Genomic DNA, 15823 nt, shown 5'->3' with positions numbered 1-15823 from the left:
TATATGATTCATTGTTATTCAGTTACTGTAAATATATGGCATTTACCCAATAGCTGAGTTCAGGCCTACATGTTTTGGGATTTATTTCCACATATGAGCTTACTCTAAAAGCCTTTTGTACAATTATTGCTTTTGGTGATTGGTTACCAACTTTTATCTGTCAGAATCGTTTTTGTTTATAGAGTACCCTAACACTTCCAGCAGAAGTCCTTGAAAATGATACTTTGAGCGCATAGGGACTTCATTCACAATACATGTTTTCTGACATTGTTGTATATTGCTAATACATTGACGTCATTCACTTCATACACCGGGGAAATAATGGGAGAGATGTTTTTATAGTGGGACATTGATTGGTAGGGGGGAAGTGAGCAACAACAAGTTGAGTAGAACACCAGTAGCTACATCCATTTTAAAAATGACGGCATATTACATGAAAATATTGTATAATTATTCATGCCATATTTTCAGTTCTAAATGATATAGGAGGCTTGTTCCAAGTGCAACATCATTAGTTCATCAGTTATGACTATATGCTTCATTTACAACACTAATTAACAAAGATCATTTTTAAATGTTTTTGCACATTTTGCATATTTCGAAAACGCTACAACACAATTTAGGGGTCTATCCTAAACAAACGTCAATGCCTCTGATGCACTGATATTTTATTCCCAGCACTTGGTAGGCATTTGTGCATATTTCTGTCTGCTACTAAAAAAAGATGGACCTGGGGATGGATGGTCAGCCCTAGAATGTACATGTATTCTCAAGCCATGTTGCTTGCAAGGCTTGCAAGGGACATCTGAATAAAACAGGGCATGTGACAGGTAGGCAGACAGAGCAGCTCCTAATTTTGGGGAGCTGTCCTATTGCTATCCACAAACAAAACAAGCCCATACAACCCACCAAATTTGGCAGCAATATAGTGACACCTGAATAGAAAGTCTGAAGATGTTACTGGGTACTGACGAGTAGTGCATATTTTTGACGGTTTCATTAATAAAGATAGCAGTTTGGACTTTAGGCAGGAACAGGAGGGAAGTCCCGGGCCATGCAGTCGCAGATTAAGGTACAGGGCACATTTACAATACAAGGCAAAATAAAAAAAACGAATTCTATTTTACATCAACACAAATGTACCAGGCATAAGGAAAGGACATCCATTGATGAGCCATCTGAAGAGCAACAGCAGTGTGCATTTCTGCAGTTATATTTCCTGAGATGGCTCCGAACAATGCCAATAATGTCTCTTTCTAAAGAGACAGAGCCTATTTTGGGCTATAGCCACCAAAATGATCCTTAATTGTACAGCAAAGTAGCAGGGCAGCTAAGGCAGAGACAGCACATTCTGTACCTCACCTATGCAGATCAAAACTTACTTACCAAATGGCAAGCTGATGTCCCCACTCTTAATGAAGCAGGTATAATTACAAATCTTTCTATATATAGTTCTCATGGAGAGCATGAGTAACTGTATTCTAAATAGTAAGTCACTTCAATGGCATGGTAATGACAGTTAACATAACAGAGAACTTTTTAGTCACGATTGCTATGTCAAAAAGGAATTTTAGGCATCTCATGCTTGGCTCTCTGATGGTGTGCCTGAGTAGCACTGAAGTCCAACAAACACAGCTTCTGGGGATGAATAATGGGGAGAAGGGAAGAGACAGTGAGAGTGATGGGTTTGGATTGCAGGAGTTGCGGATTTGTTATAGGCAATGTTATATATTAGTTACTTACTGCTTATTATGCTGACTGGAATGTAGGGATGCAACTAATGACCGCCACTTCTGTCTGTCTTGGGCAGCTGTCTGTATGGTGCCCATGCTGTGGTTCAGGCTGTTCGTTTTTCGTTTCCACAGTTCACCTCTAGGTGTTCTTTGGACTGCCTTTCTTCAGTCTGCCTTTCAGGGTCCAGAGGACCTGTTCTTGTGAAGAAGCCTTGTTCTCTTCTAATGGAGTGCGTCCAATCCATCTCCATCTTTCTCTGAAAATCAGGGTGTCCATGCTCTCTGTCTTTCATCCAGTGAGCAGGTCCTGGTTTTAGATATTTTGCGGCCAGAAAATGTGCAATTATTTTCTCTGGTTACTGGTGTTGAAGGCTGACAGTTTGGTGATGTAGTTTTTTGTCATCCACCAGCATTCTGATCCAGGCAAGGAAGTTGATAGAAAGCAGCTCTGAAAAAGCCTAATGTTGGTGTGGGCCCTGAGGGGTGAACAACTGTTACCACGCACTACACTTACAACGCAGGCATTACCACGCATACCATTACAACGCATTGCGCTGGGGGGCGCTCTAGGATAGGGAATACGTTTAATTTTATATCCAACACCTTCCCTAGTATCCACGGGGACTGGAGTTGGAATATAAAATTATACTTACCACTATCCAGCACCTCAAAGCGCTATGCGTTGTAATAGTATGCGTTGTAAATACCGCGTTGTGATGGTATGCGTGGTAATGGTATGCGTGGTAACGTCATACATCCGCCCTGAGGTTGTAAAGAGGCTTGAATGTACAGTGACCTGGAGAGCAATGCTGGCTAGAGTTTGGTCTCCTGGCAGGGTCATCCAAGTCCGATAGGTTAGAGGGTATACATCAGCATGAGGGACTTTCAGAGTCCATGCATTAATAACATTAGTCAAAGCTACAAAGAAACTACTGACAGGATGACAGACGTTCTGAGTGTCAACTACAAGACCAGAATCGGGTACTAGAATATATGGACCATGAATGACAGAAGAAAACCGACTCACATAACATCTGAGGCACTACAACCTACACATCTGAGGGATCATAAGAAGTAGGTGGACTGGGCTCTGGTATTATGAAAACTAAACTAATAGATACAGTACAGAACTCAGGAAGGGATGAGGACCAACATCACAAAGAATTAGACAGAGGACAGAGAAATGCTTAATTGAGGGAAAGTAAGTGAACAATACACTCATGACAGCCAGGTTAAAAGGCAGACATATAAACACCGCCATTATCCAGTTCTATGCTCCAACAAATGAGAAAGAGGAAACAGCAAGGACATATTGTACCAACTGATGTAAACTGAGCTTCACGCACAATCTGATGATTATGGTGGGATATTTGAATGCTAACTTGGGAAATGACAACTTGAACCATAACAGTGCCATGGGAAAGAAAGGTTGTGGAACAATGAGCAACAATGGAGAAAGACTGGTGTAATTTTGTGCCACGAATGATATGGTCATGGGAGAACTCCCTTCCCCCACCATGATATTCACAAACTAACTTGGTGCTCACACAATGGCAAAGACAGAAACCAGAATGATCACCTGATGATGTGGCACCTTGAGATGCTCACTACAAGATGTCAGAGTGTAGAGGGAAGCAGATATCGGCAATGATAACCATCTGGTGACCGCTTTTGTGAAACTGGACAGAACTCCCATAGGGGAACATTTCTGTACCTAAAACCAAGAAGGCATTTGTCTTACAAATCAAAAACAGGTAACAATTCCTGGCTGTCATGGTAGATCAGTCTGAGACAGCTGCAGACTCAGTCAAGAGATGGGAATAGGTCTATTCAATATATGTGAAGAGCAGGGAAATATGCATTGGGACCAAGACAAGAAAGAGGAAAGAATGGTAGTAAAAGACACATGGCAAGCTATTGAAAACAGGAGTGAAGCAAAAAAGAAACTCATGTCAATAAGCCAGGATTGTACTGTTTCATATTGGCTGTCCTTGTCAAATTGCAGGAATTATGACTTCGCTGCCTTGAGCTTCAGCTAGGCACTGGACATCGTGGTCTGTGTGATGTCCAGGCAGTGTTTGAGGCATTGGATGTCTGAAGCGGAGGACATTTTCAAGAAGAGTTTTGTCTCAGTGGCATGTTTGTGAACCTTGGTGCCATTATCTGCAAGTAGAGCAGCAAGTGCCTCCATGTAGAGGTTGACAGAAGACCATATGGAATGCTGGGGCCCTCTGCAGATGGTAGGGATTTTTCGGGATATGGAGCTTCCTCCGGGGAACAAACTGGTGGGGATTGGAACTATAGAAGAATCATTAGAGGACATTACAGGTGTTGTCTATTCGAGTCTCCAGGGTGCATATGAGGGTGGGGTGGTTGACTCTGTTGAAGGCAGATGAGAGAACCAGCAATATCACAAGCAGGGGGATTTTTCATTTGTGGTCAAAAGGACATCATCTACAGGGGGGATGTTTTGACAGTGGTAAGTAGGGTGAGAGTGCCTCCCTAGAGAGGGATTTCATGAGGGCCAAAGGTACAACATAATCTCCATGAAAAGTACCTCTGAGGAAGTTGAGTGAGATCCATGCAGGAAGCACGGCACAACAGACATTATAAAAGCAAGGGATATTTTGTTACAACAGTTCCAAAAGACAATCAATTACCAGCTTAAGACTAGGACATATACTATTTTATATGAATTATACAAGATAAATGCAAAATATAGATGAGAACAAAACCAGAGGGAAAAGGTAAAGGAACGAAGAGAGAGAAGAAGTGAAATAGGAGCTGTTAGATTTGGGGGTCTGTAGTTGACATAGGTAGGCACTTCTAACAAATAGGGACCCTTGCCTCTAGTCAGGGTTAGGGGGTACTCTCTTAAAATAACCCATGCTCACCCCCTTGGTAGCTTGGCATGAGCAGACAAGCTTATCTCAGAGGCAGTGTGTAAAGCTTTTGTGAGCACATACAGTAATCAAGTGACAACACTACAGATGGACACCATACAAGTTTTATATCAAAAATCTGTATTTTTTATATAGACTTATCACAAGACCACAAACAACAAAAATCTGAAATACTGTATTAAAAATTGTAGTTTTAGCTTAGCGCTTTAGTTCTTAAAATGCAACAATTTGAGTCAATGTACCTTAAGATGCGACATGCAGGGCAACAAAAGTGTAGCAACGATGGAAATGCGGCAAAATCCGGTGCAAAGAAATAAAGACATCAAGTTCTTCCTGATGCGGCACGCTTCTCCGATGTTGCGAGAAGTCTCGACTCGATGCGTGAGCTACAGGGGCGACACCCTTGTTCAGAGGTACGATGACAGCGGCTTTGGCTGTGACACTCATCTCCGTGGATTGCGAGTTGCTTTTCCCGATGCGGTGCAATGTGTCAGCTACAGAGGCGACTTCTTTGTTCAGCGATGCGACGGCTGTGGCTGCGACGGTGACACGCTTTTTCTTCGTGTGAGACTCTTCTCTTGATGTGGTGCAATGCGTCAGCTTCAGCGGCCACACCCTTGTTCAGAGATGTGACTGCAGCAGCTGCCACGGTGACATGCTTCTTCTTCGGTGTGAGACGCTTCTCTCTATGCAGTGCAATGCGTCAGCTACAGCGGCTAAACCCTTGTTCAGAGTTGCGATGGCAGCGGCTTAGACGGCGATACGCTTCTTCCTCTTGCGTCGCACTACCAGCTCCTTGTGACACGCAGTACCTCTAAAGGCCCAAATCAGCAGCAGGCACTTCCAAAGATCTCTTGAGGAGCTCAGGGTTGAAGTCTGTTGTCCCTGAGACTTCAACAGGAGGCAAGCTCTTTTCTCAAGCCCTTGGAGATCCTTCACTAGTTGAATAAAGTGCACCTAAAGTCCTTTCTCCTTTCTTTGGCAGTCAGGCAACCACTGCAGACCAATCCCCCAAGCAGCACTTCAGCTTAGGGATAGTCTCTCCTCAGTTTCTTCAGGTTCTTCTCCTCAGCAAAGGTTTCTTCTTGTTGTCCGAAAGTGATCTAATTCCTTGGGATCAGGCTCCCAATATTTATACTCCAAAATCCTTTGTCCTCTGAGGGCAGAGTGGGCTTTGCATAATCCAAATCGGTTCTGGAGCACTCTGTTTACATAACTCCTTCTTTCCTTTCACAGTGCAGGGCAGAAACATCAGACGCCCCACAGGAAGTGGAGCCAGCATTGTGGAGGAAAGGCACAGCCCTGGATCACTCTGTTGACATGATTCCTTCTCTCCTTTTACAGTGCAGGGCAGAGACATCAGACGCACCAAAGGGATGATTGTGGTAGGCAGGCACAGCCTTATTCAGGTCCCAGGTGCAACTCCTCCCTCTCATCTCGATGCAGATCTGTCTAATCACCACTGGGCTGACTCATCCTGTCTCCTGGAATCCTCCAGCCCTGTCACTCAAACTCCAGACAAGGAATACACAACCTAGCAGAGTCAGGCTAGGATAGTTAGGCAAGAAAATACCTACTTTCCAAAAGTGGATTTTCCAACACAGAATATTAACTAAAATATGTATTTTATCATTCTGAGTTCAGGCATACTAAACTCGAATTTCTACCATGTTCCCTGAGTCAGTTAGGATTATAAAATGTAATAATCTAACTGTCCATTCTAGCCTATGGAGAAGTGGTAGCCTTGCAATAGGGAAAAACGAAAATGACTAATTCCCCATTAGGACATGCCATACACACCAGGGCATGTCCCACCGCAAAAAACTTACAATGCACCCAGCCCTTGGGCCTACCATAGGGGTGTATGATAGGAAGAAAGGGGAAGGTTTAGGGACTGGCAAGTGGGTGCACTTGCCCAGTCACCATAGCAGTACCAGACTGCACACAGGCTCTGCAATGGCAGGCCTTAGACATACTTTTACAGGCTGCTTCTGTGGGTGGCACAACCAGTGCTGCAAGCCCACTAGCAACATTAGGATTACCAGCCCTGGGCACCCCTGGTGCACGGTACTAGGTAAACCAAACCAGTCAATCATGGAATCACTAATCCACACATCAATTTACAATAGGAAGAGCATATGCACTTTAGCACCGATCAGCAGTGGTAAAGTGCCCAGAGTCATAAAACCAATAAAAACAGGTCAGACAAAATACAGGAGGAAGGCAAAAAGTACAGGGATGACCCTACAAAAAGGGCCAAGTCCAACAGGAGTGTAGATGGAACTTGGTATGTTGTATTTTGTACCAGAGGGTGTCCCGTGCTCTCCATACCAGTGGAGACAAGTTAACCTGGCTGATGAGGGGTGAAACCACGAAAGCGGTCCTATTATGCTTGTTTCTGGTCCAGGGAGGACCTGGCCAGGTAGGTTAGGCCTGGACTGTTATCATGGGGAGCAGGGTCAAAACTCATATGCACATGGCTGGGCTTTACCTGCAGTGGCATGGGAAGAAAAAAAAGAATGGATTAGGCCCAGATCTCTTTACTGGGGTGAATGTTTGACATTATTCTACATTCTGTCCATCAATTGTTCATTTTGCATTTGAAACAGCTTTCTTCATAAAGCAAGGGTAAGCATCCTTATAATAGCCAAGCATTTATGTCTTTAAAGTGTAAACAGTAGGTCTCTCCTACATTTAAACTTATGGTAAAGGTGCTCAACTTTTTCCTGTGCTTTATGTTCTTTCTACTTTTCCTCTCTGCTATCCTTGCTAATTTTCTATCCAAAGAAGAACACTTATAATTAGTCTGCTGAGAGGTGTTCCAACTTAGTCTGAGTAGGTTTCTCTCCAGAACAATTCTAAACTTCCGTGTAGAAGGTAGTCTACATATGGCACATATTTGTCCCTTGTAGATTAGATAATGGACCCTTTCTCGTGGAGGGCATAATGTAATGATCCTCTTAACTGCTCATGATAGGGAATATTTAATGTTTCTGATTCAGAGTGTCTCCAGAGCACCCAAAAACAACATTGGGTATTTTGTGATTCCTTTCATTGTCATGAATTCTTCTCAAATTATAGGACACTACAAATATCAAGATGCACTTACATTTGGTAGTTTTCTTTTAACATGAGCGTAACTCAGCACCTTAGAAGCTAGTTGTTTGCCACTAACTGCCACACTCCTTGATAAGTATCTAGTGTTTCAAACCAGCAATTGTTTATAGATGCTCTGGGAGCTGACAAGAGAAAGGACTGAAGTGGAGTAGGAAGTCACATGGTTCTTAGTCCTGGAATTAGCCATATGTACTGGGACTAAGATTAATAGATGTTCTATGTTCAGACCTCCCTGAAGGGGAGATTAACTTCAAGGCCCAGCTGTGAGTGTGTGCCATTAGAATTTACTGTCCAATATGTGAGGCAGTTCTACCAAAACTGGAGTACCACTGCTGTCTCCCAGTACTACTCAAAGCCACAGAATACCACATCTGTGTTGCTATTTGTCCCCTTTGATAAATATGCTTTTTGTGCAGTACAGGTAAAATACTGAGAAACATTTTGTTTTTGGGAAGGTAGCCTGAGGTGCTCCTCCTCCCTGTGGTCTATTATGATTTTGGGGCCTGGGCCATCCCAAGTACTTTCTTCAGCCTTCCTGTCTAAAGATGCCCAAAAACATTTCACAGCAGACAGTTAAATAGTTACTGTTGACCCTAAGAAGATAAAACTATTTTTCAGGGACATTAATCATCCTTGCTGGAAGAATTTCACCAGTATATTATGTAATGTTAGGTTATGTTATCTTATTTCATAGCATGTCTTGTTATGTGAGCTTCTGTCATGTTATGTTATGGTTGTGTTAGCAATACAGTGTGATAAAACATATGGATGAAATCCCCGAGTAATGTTACTGTTCAATTGGAACAGTAACTTACCGCTTTGGAATCAGTTGCCCCAGGGCTCCTTTTCTGCCAGTTATTGTATCCTGCACTCCATAAAGAAGTTGATATTTCGCCCTTGAACTAATGTTCAAGCTGCGACGAGTTGATCGACAGACACTGCCTTCTTCAAGAGTTGCTATATTCTGTACCCATCATTTTCACCTTCAGTTGCCCTGCCCTGGTTGTGGCCGATCAGAGAGTTAGGTGACACTGTTGCAATTGCTCGGAAGTTCTTGTAGCTCTGAAGTCGGGTGCAGCACCGTTTGTCCGTAATAGCTTCCATCTTATATTGCTCTACGCTCACGTGTAATCTTGAAAGCATTCGTTTTTTCAAGCCTCTATGCCTGCGTGCTCGTATCCCAATCACATGAAGTTTTTATTCAATTTTAAAGCAAAGTTTTCAAGGACATGGCATTAGGTGTGTCACTCAGTCGTTCACAGTCATGTCCCAAGTTAATGAGAATTAATTCATAACCGTTGGTATCCCACATTTTCACTTGACTACGTGACACATTTGGATGCGTCTTAAAAAAAGTATTTTCTTTCTCTATTATCTTTACACACTTAGCAACCCATTGTGGTTACGCCTTCTTTTTGGACTTAAGAGGCATACATGAATAATATGTTCACGCTGTTAGTCAGTCTATAAAAATGGAGGAATATTTCAATGTATTGTCACTGTGACTTCATTTGATCTCAGTCGTGAAAATGTACATAGGACAAAACACTTGCTTGCTGTTTGATGCATGGAAAGTGCTCAAGCACCTGGGGAACAATATGACATCTCATCAGAAAGGAGTGTAAACCTGTGGACTGCTCTGTTAAAATCTTTCGTACTCAGAGGCGTATTTACAAATATGTAACGCCGCCATACGTACATTTTTGGATGCTACGGTGGCGTTTTTTTTCCCTGCATATTGTAAATTTTAAACAGCACCAGTTCTGCTAGTGTGACTCACCAAAAATGAGATGCTGGTTAGGCGTTCCTACATAAAAACTTGTGTAAAACACACTCCACGATATTTACAAGGATTCCCTTGTATAGCGTAAAAAAAACCGCAGCTGAGTCCAATTAGCTGCAGTTAATACTTGCCTGGTCTTAAAAATGGTGCAAACACACCTGTATGTAAGGAAGACAATCACAGTTCATCACTGGCAACCTCAACAACACCATGGAGCTTCTGCAACTCAATGCACCAAGAAGACCACCACCACAGGGACAGCGCCACCAAAGAGAGCGGATCTACTGCCAAAACATCTCCCTCATACACCTCCGGCTGAGGAGGTCTTAACCCATTACATGCTCAAAGGGGCTCCAGATTGTGCCAAGGCTGCAGACCACATCACAGCGCAGCACAAACACCGCTCCACAGTTAGAGCTACTTACTGTGCTGCACATACTGGTATCAGGGACTTTTCAACCGACCAACACCAGAGTGGCCAGAGCTTACCAGGCATCCTTCTCCAGGTACCTCCTCCTGTCCGGGATACCATCATCAGCCTAACACGGCAGTATCCCCACTTCCCCAACACTGCACAAGATCTACTCACCAACAAGCAAAGCTTTAATGTGATTGCTGGTTTTCCGCAAGTGGTGAGGGCAATGGACTGGGCCCAGGTGCAACTATTGCCTCCCACTGCACTGCCCACATCTACAGAATGTGCAGGCAATAGTTGACCTTCTTGGTGTGTCCTTGAATGTTGTGGCCCAGTACCCTGGCAATGTCCACGATTCATTATCTGTCATCAACTAGCGGGTCCAGAATGGCACCTATGGAAATGGACTGCTTGTTGGTAAGTACAACTTGAACACACCACACACCTCAAGCCACTCAATCATGTAGGTAAACAAATTTAAATTGCACATGTAAGAAATTGCATTGTGCATTTATTGTTTCTGGGCCAACTGTAATACACAATCATATAATGTCAAAGCACAACATATATGTAACTAATCCCACCGAGGGAGTAGCCTGAAAATTTAATTACAGCCCACTTTGTCACACAAGGAATAAATATCTTCCAAAATTCATTGGCCTTTATTTACAAGTAATTAATGCAGCTTAGTGCCACAGCGATTTAAAAACATTTCTTCTTGTTGCGCCTTCCTACTCTCCTGGTGAGGAGTATAATTCTGACGCATTTCCAGGGTCAAGATTTCTCGTAAATCTGAAAATGTTGCAGAAGCTATGGGTGTTACATGGGAACACCCACTGCATTACTGGTGGCACGCCCATTTCACACAAAGTTTTGCGTGTAAAGGTGCCATATTCACATGGAAATGAAAAGTCATGCTGGGTGGCTGTACATGTCCTTGTGAGTATAGGGCTGCAGGTTGCTCCACCTGCGAGTCACAAACAGTGGCACCCCTGCGGCGCAAGGGGCTTGTAACAAAGCCTTATTCAGTTCAACACTTACCATTCGAGTGCCTGTGGTTTTAGCTCCCCGTAGTCCAGTGCTTCACAATGATGGATATTGCAGCTGTACATTTTAAGTAATGTGCTAAAAGTGCACATTCAGCAGTGACATTTGCCTAACCTATTTTAATATGGATGTCCTAACAACATTTGATTCATTTCCTCAAATCCCATGTGCATCATAATCTTTTTCAAGTTATACCTCACTTTTGTCCATTACCTCTACAACGTTTTTACCTTCTAGCTTTTGGCATTGCTAATTGTCCACATTACAATACTCTTAAGCACCTTCACAATTTATTATTGTTTTCCACTTTGCCTTTCTATGATTGAGCTACTACAAAGTGGCTACATCCTAACCTATATTTATAATGGTAATCGCTGATATCCTTTGTATTGCATTGTTTTTAGTGTAGGTGTTCAGCCGGATGTGAGTCAGCTTAGGTATGTCTTCTGAATATGTGTATGCGTCCATTGATCCCTCTGTGTGTTTGAGACTGAGATCAGTACAAACAACCGACTGCCACACAGTTATGTGACCATGTTGACAAGTGTTTTATTATGTGGTGTGACTACTATTACTTATTTTGTAGCTTGCCACAACAGAAAGATGTTGCAATCAGTTTGAAGGTGACATGTATCATGCTACATAACATGTATCATGCAGCACCCCTTTCCTGGGTTGATGGTGTGATATCACAACATATACTCCTTCTACAAGATTTTGAATAGATATGGTGCTACAACTACTTAAAATGTTCAAGCCAGCATGTGTTTACAGACACTGAACTGGACCAGAGTAAGGATGTGCATCCCCTTGTGTTTTCCACAGCAGTGACAATGATGACTTAATGCAAGTGGGAGGACATAGGACTTTGAGGCAGGCTTCAAGGATTGGTGCATTATTGCACAGCAGACCTTTGTTGAACTACACAGGGGTGAGCACATGGATGATACATACTGTAGTGTACATTGTCCTTCGATGCATTTGTTACTGGAAGAATGTTTACAGACATCACTAGCTATGCATTTTCTTCCAGTCACGTTTGACTTTACCTAAGACCCATGTTCCACGCATGTCAATGTGTCATTGACCACCAAACCCAGGACCATGAATACAATAACATACTGCTAACAGAATATCACATTAAGCAACTTTAATGTGGCTAAATGCATTCAGAGGAATAATAGCAAGGCAGCGTGTAGCAACATAATGTGCATTATTGCAACATTGTCAATGAGGGCCCTTCTCATCCTACACTTACAATGAAAGGAACGTGGAATGTGTGGTTCTATGAGCATTGCATAAACAACAGGCATAATGATATTTAAATTAATCCATTCCTACAATGCTGGGGCAATAAACAATACCTAAAAATGCGGAAAATGTGTGCAAACATTAGATGCACCTTGCACCTCCAGTATGTAATTTATAATCATTAAGGAATGTGCAATCTGCAACGCAAGGTGCTTGCAATAGATGTGAGGCTTGGCATGTAAACAACAAGGGGTAGTCAACTTCAAAAAGTTAAATCGGACATATTTTGATGTGGTTATGTGTGCTGCATTCACCTGCACATATCAAATCAGCAGGTAAGCAACTACTATTGCTTGTAGCATATTTCACAGTGACTAACGTCATAGGACCATCACTCTATTAAACTTTATTGTGGGCAACCGTGCTTTGCAATATTTGCTAGGCAGTTTTGACTAACCCTGGGCGAAGAACTACGCTCCGTTCGCGGAGTTTGCGGAGTTTCGGCAACTCCGCGCTCCGCGGAGAACGCAAAGTTGTCGAATACTCCGCAAACTGCTGCGTAGCGTAGTTCTCGCGTGCTCAATAGCATTTTCGCGTGCGCGAGGATGCTTGTCGGTAAGATCGAGTTGCCAAACACGCAGAAACTGCAATCTGGCACAGAATAACTCGCGAACACGTTAGTAGTGACCGGAAATAAGGGGACGCGAGCGGGCGGGACAAACCTCATGGGTAACTTCGCGCGCTACACATCCCGAGCATGCAGGCAATCAATCAATCAATCAATCAATCAGGATATTTGTATAGCGCGCTACTCACCCAGAGGGTCTCAAGGCGCTTGGGGGAGGGGGGTCCGCTACTGCTCGAACAGCCATGTCTTGAGTTGCTTCCTGAAGCAGAGGTGGTCTTGGGTCAGGCGGAGGTGGATGGGGAGGGAGTTCCAAGTCTTGGCTGCCAGGTAGGAGAAGGATCTTCCTCCCATGGTGGATCTTCAGATGCGTGGCACGGCGGCAAGGGCGTGGCTGGTCGATCGTAGCTCGCGGGTGGGAGTGTAGAAGGTCAGGCGGTTGTTGAGGTACCTGGGGCCCAGGTCGTGGAGGGACTTTTGTGCTTGGGTGAGGAGTTGGAACGTGATTCTCTTGCTGACGGGGAGCCAGTGAAGGTCTCTCAGGCGTCCGGAGATGTGGCTGTGTCGGGGGATGTCCAAGATGAGTCGTGCGGAGGCGTTCTGGATGTGTTAGAGTCTTTTCTGGAGTTTGGCTGTGGTTCCGGTATAGAGGGTGTTTCCGTAGTCCAGTCGGCTGGTGACGAGTGCCTGTGTGACCGTCTTCCTGGTTTCGGTGGCGAGCCATCGGAAGATCTTTCGGAGCATTCGTAGGATGTTGAAGCATGATGATGAGACTGCGTTGACTTGTCTGGTCACCGAGAGGGAGGAGTCCAGGATGAAGCCCAGGTTGCCTGCGTGGTCCGTTGGTTTGGGTGCGCTGCCCAGGGCAGGGGGCCACCAGGAGTCATCCCAGGTGGAGGGTGATGATCCAAGGATGAGGACTTCCGTCTTGTCTGAGTTCAGTTTCAGGCGGCTGTTCCTCATCCACTCGACTACGTCTTTCATCCCTTCGTGTAGGTTGGTTCTGGCGGTTCCTGGGTCGTTGGTGAGGGAGAGGATCAGCTGGGTGTCGTCGGCGTAGGAGATGATGTTGAGGTTGTGCTGGCGTACGATGGCTGCGAGGGGGCTCATGTAGATGTTGAAGAGGGTGGGGCTGAGTGATGATCCTTGTGGTACGCCGCATATGACTTTGGTGGCCTTGGATCTGTACGGGGGGAGGCGGACTCTCTGGGTTCTTCTGGTGAGGAACGAGATGATCCACTCCAGTGCCTTCTCTTGGATTCTGATGTTGCTGAGGCGCTGCACTAGGGTGCGGTGGCAGACCGTATCGAATGCTGCGGAGAGGTCCAGGAGGATGAGGGCCGCTGTTTCCCAGTTGTCGAGCAGGGCTCGGATGTCGTCAGTGGCTGCGATGAGGGCGGTCTCGGTGCTGTGGTTGGCGCGGAAGCCGGACTGCGAGTGCGGGGAACCTGTTGCGGGTGGTGGTGAGTCGTGGTCTTTCTGAAGCTGAAGTCGACGCAGCTGTGGTCTGTCCAGTGGAGTCCGGTGGAGTGGCTGAAGGAGATGTACTTGCTGGAGGAGAAGACTGGGTCAAGCGTGTGTCCGGCATAGTGGGTGGGGGTGTTCACCAGTTGCATGAGTCCGAGGTTGGCGAGGTTGTCCAGCAGGGTGGTGGTGGTGTTGTCGTTGTTGTTCTCCAGGTGGAAGTTGAGGTCCCCTAGGAGGATGTAGTCAGCGCAGGTGAGGGCGTGCGGGCTGATGAAGTCTGCAATGTCTTCGCTGAATTGTGTGTGAGGTCCTGGGGGTCTGTAGATGAGGGTGCCTCTGAGTGTGGTCTTGGGGTCGGTGTGTATCTGGAAGTGAAGATGTTAAGCGGCTGTGAGGGTGTCGTCTGAGTTGGTCGTGATGCGGATGGTGTTCTTGTGGATGATGGCGATGCCTCCTCCTGTCTCGTTGACGCGGTCTCTCCGGGTGATCTTGTATCCGTCCGGGATGGCGACAGCGATGTCGGGCGCTGAGGAGGCGTTCATCCATGTTTCCGTGAGAAAGGCGACGTCTGGAGATGTGGTGTCGAGCAGGTTCCAGAGTTCCACGGCACTCCCGAAGACAAAAAATGGCTCGCGAACGGGTCAAGCAAGCTACTACGCATGCTCGCGGAGCTATGCGTAGTTCGCGGAGTGCAAGTGCATCTTCACGTAGCTCGCGGAGTGCGGCTACGCGAACTACGCCCAGGCTTAGTTTTGACCCACTTGATGTGGCTTGGCAACACCTTGTAAATGAGGCAAACTCTCACACCTTACTTGTGGGCATATGTACAAGGCTGTGACAGAGTGCCACGTTAGCCTTCTTGGCTTAACACCACGCTCAGCCACTTCTGAAATGCAGGTCTGAACCATATGTGCACCAATACGGTGCAGCATGGAATTTTACCCTTTGCTGGCGCAAAATGTCTTGCCTAACGCAAACACAGGACTGAGCCATATTGTTCTACATGCGGCGCAGACCTGTGTTTCAAAAGTGGCAGAGTTCTGCATTAAGCCAAGAAGACTGACTCCGCACTCCGTCACTTTTATTGTAAATATGCCCCAGAGTTAGAAGACACATGTCTAGTCAGTTGACATTGTATGTATGCGTGTGTGCTTGATACTAGGCACTTACACCACTGTTATGTAATTTTTAATTAATTTGTAAATGATACCAACCGCTCAAGGGTCATGTGACCGTACCCCCGAGTACCTATGTAGCTAGCATTTGATCTGCACATAGTGTGGGTTGGCAGTGATATATTGGTATACGGACGGAAACAACATTACTCAAACACCCCCATGTCCATGGTTGTTACTTACCCTGTTGCAGATGTAGTTGGTCATAGTCAGCACTATCCTGTCCCTCTACTCCAACCACCGACTCCTCACAGATGACTGCAGACACCTGTTCCTCGAAGGCATTGCGCTCCACCTGGGAAGCTAG

Source organism: Lissotriton vulgaris, chromosome 2_2 (assembly GCF_964263255.1).
Source record: "Lissotriton vulgaris chromosome 2_2, aLisVul1.2, whole genome shotgun sequence".
NCBI lineage: Eukaryota > Metazoa > Chordata > Amphibia > Caudata > Salamandridae > Lissotriton > Lissotriton vulgaris.
This window is presented reverse-complemented; position numbering follows the sequence as displayed.